Here is a 3,737-nt window from a genome sequence, read left to right on the forward strand (position 1 = left end):
ACCAAAGGCAGGGAGGCAGGAAGGGCTGGGACATTTGGCATGAAAACAGCAGCAAGCCTATATCCATCACTGAGCCAGATTGTTTGAATGTGAGTGGACATTCACACAGCAACCTGGAGCTGGGAATCAGAATTTGAGAATTAAGGTCCAAGCTCTCCTGACTCTCTTTCTAAACAAACTCCAAAATAAAGCTATGCTCACCATCTTTTTCGCACACACATGTCTCTCAGTACATTCCAAGGCACCCAGCACAGCTGCAGGCACACCACTTCACAGTAGCAAAGTGCACCAGGACCGACAGCTGTAGGCTTTGGTCAGTTGCACCAGTTGGCTGGGTGAACTCCAGCAAGTCATTCCACTCTTTGGGTCCCTGTTTTCTCAAGCGTTAAGCAAAGAGTTTAGACTGTCCATAGCTTCTTACATTTTTTAGTAAAAGTAGCTTTCTTTAATCTCAATGGAGTCCCCTCTCTACATACCAGTAGCTATACTTTTATTGATTTAGTCAACAGATAAGGCCCAATGTACTTATGGATTTGAGGGTTCTTAAGATGTTCCCTTAAATCTCTCTTACCTGAATGTGTCCATGACCCTAACATTGTCTGGGCCCCAGACTGCCCTATTTTCAGACAGCCTATGTCATTCCCTTAAGTTCCTGGCCTCAGAAAATCATCTCTCATAGCTGTTAACAGAATAGGAAAGCAACAATTTTCCCTCACGAAAGAGAGAAAAGGTGAGACCCTTTTTGGGTGTGACTTGTCAAGGGCAAAAGTTACCCAGAAAAGTTAATTTCTTGGGATGGGGGAGGAGGTATTAACCCATCACCCTCTGTTGCCTCCCAGAGCTAAAGGAGCCTAGAAACAGGGAAACCGTCCAGGATCCGAAAAAAGTGTTTTCACCTGGTGTTCCCCAGACTTCCCAAGAAGACTGCCATGTGGCAAGAGGCTGTTCAGATGGCCAAGTGCAGGAAAACCAGCACCAACTGCGTTATTAGACAGATCTAGGTTTGAATCCCAGACCATCTGTGGGACCTCAAGCTTAGAGGAGCAACTCCCCTAACTGCTCCAGGCCTGTTTCTTCTTCTAGAAAATGGGCATAACACAGGAGCCAAGATGGCCGAATAGGAACAGCTCTGGTCTACAGCTCCCATCATGAGCGACACAGAAGACGGGTGATTTCTGCATTTCCATCTGAGGTACCAGGTTCATCTCACTAGGGAGTGCCAGACAGTGGGTGCAGGACAGTGGGTGCAGCGCACTGTACGCAAGCCAAAGCAGGGCGAGGCACTGCCTCACTCAGGAAGCACAAGGGGTCGGGGAGTTCCCTTTCCTAGTCAAAGAAAGGGGTGACAGACGGCACCTGGAAAATCGGGTCACTCCCACCCTAATACCGCACTTTTCCAACGGGCTTAAAAAACGGCACACCAGGAGATTATATCCCACACACGGCTCAGAGGGTTCTACGCCCACAGAGTCTCACTGATTGCTAGCACAGCAGTCTGAGATCAAACTGCAAGGTGGCAGCCAGGCTGGGGGAGGGGTGCCTGCCATTGCCCAGGCTTGATTAGGTAAACAAAGCAGGCGGGAAGCTCGAACTGGGTAGAGTCCATCACAGCTCAAGGAGGCCTGCCTGCCTCTGTAGGCTCCACCTCTGGGGGCAGGGCACAGACAAACAAAAAGACAGCAGTAACCTCTGCAGACTTAAATGTCCCTGTCTGACAGCTTTGAGGAGAGCAGTGGTTCTCCCAGCACGCAGCTGGAGATCTGAGAATGGGCAGACTGCCTCCTCAAGTGGGTCCCTGATCCCCGAGCAGCCTAACTGGGAGGCACCCCCCAGTAGGGGCAGACAGACACCTCACACGGCCGGGTACTCCTCTGAGACAAAACTTCCAGAGGAACGATCAGGCAGCAGCATTTGCGGGTGTCCAAAATCCGCTGTTCTACAGCCACCGCTCTTCTGCAGCCACTGCTGCTGACACCCAGGCAAAAAGGGTCTGGAGTGGACCTCTAGCAAACTCCAACAGACCTGCAGCTGAGGGTCCTGTCTGTTAGAAGGAAAACTAACAAACAGAAAGGACATCCACACCGAAAACCCATCTGTACGTCACCATCATCAAAGACCAAAAGTAGATAAAACCACAAAGATAGGGAAAAAACAGAGCTGAAAAACTGGAAACTCTAAAAAGCAGAGTGCCACTCCTCCTCCAAAGGAACGCAGCTCCTCACCAGCAACGGAACAAAGCTGGATGGAGAATGACTTTGACGAGTTCAGAGAAGAAGGCTTCAGACGATCAAACTACTCCAAGCTACAGGAGGAAATTCAAACCAATGGCAAAGAAGTTAGAAACTTTGAAAAAAAATTAGATGAATGGATAACTAGAATAACCAATGCAGAGAAGTCCTAAAAGGAGCTGATGGAGCTGAAAGCTAAGGCTCGAGAACTACGTGAAGAATGCAGAAGCCTCAGGAGCCGATGCGATCAACTGGAAGAAAGGGTATCAGTGATGGAAGACGAAATGAATGAAATGAAGCAAGAAGGAAAGTTTAGAGAAAAAAGAATAAAAAGAAACGAACAAAGCCTCCAAGAAATATGGGACTATGTGAAAAGACCAAATCTACGTCTGATTGGTGTACCTGAAAGTGACGGGGAGAATGGAACCAAGTTGGAAAACACTCTGCAGGATGTTATCCAGGAGAACTTCCCCAATCTAGCAAGGCAGGCCAACATTCAGATTCAGGAAATACAGAGAATGCCACAAAGATACTCCTTGAGAAGAGGAACTCCAAGACACGTAATTGTCAGATTCACCAAAGTTGAAATGAAGGAAAAAATGTTAAGGGCAGCCAGAGAGAAAGGTCGGGTTACCCACAAAGGGAAGCCCATCAGACTACCAGCAGATCTCTCGGCAGAAACTCTACAAGCCAGAAGAGAGTGGGGGCCAACATTCAACATTCTTAAAGAAAAGAATTTTCAACCCAGAATTTCATATCCAGCCAAACTAAGCTTCATAAGTGAAGGAGAAATAAAATACTTTACAGACAAGCAAATGCTGAGAGATTTTGTCACCACCAGGCCTGCCCTAAAAGAGCTCCTGAAGGAAGCGCTAAACATGGAAAGGAACAACCGGTTCCAGCCACTGCAAAAACATGCCAAAATGTAAAGACCATCAAGGCTAGGAAGAAACTGCATCAACTAACGAGCAAAATAACCAGCTAACATCATAATGACAGGATCAAATTCACACATAACAATATCAACTTTAAATGTAAATGGGCTAAATGCTCCAATTAAAAGACACAGACTGGCAAATTGGATAAAGAGTCAAGACCCATCAGTGTGCTGTATTCAGGAAACCCATCTTACATGCAGAGACACACATAGGCTCAAAACAAAGGGATGGAGGAAGATCTACCAAGCAAACGGAAAACAAAAAAAGGCAGGGGTTGCAATCCTAGTCTCTGATCAAACAGACTTTAAACCAACAAAGATCAAAAGAGACAAAGAAGGCCATTACATAATGGTAAAGGGATCAATTCAACAAGAAGAGCTAACTATCCTAAATATATATGCACCCAATACAGAAGCATCCAGATTCATAAAGCAAGTCTTGAGTGACCCACAAAGAGACTTAGACTCCCACACAATAATAATGGGAGACTTTAACACCCCACTGTCAACATTAGACAGATCAACGAGACAGAAAGTTAACAAGGATACCCAGGAATTGAACTCAGCTCTGC

The sequence above is a fragment of the Gorilla gorilla genome, chromosome 1 (assembly GCF_029281585.2).
Source record: "Gorilla gorilla gorilla isolate KB3781 chromosome 1, NHGRI_mGorGor1-v2.1_pri, whole genome shotgun sequence".
Classification (NCBI taxonomy): Eukaryota; Metazoa; Chordata; class Mammalia; order Primates; family Hominidae; genus Gorilla; species Gorilla gorilla.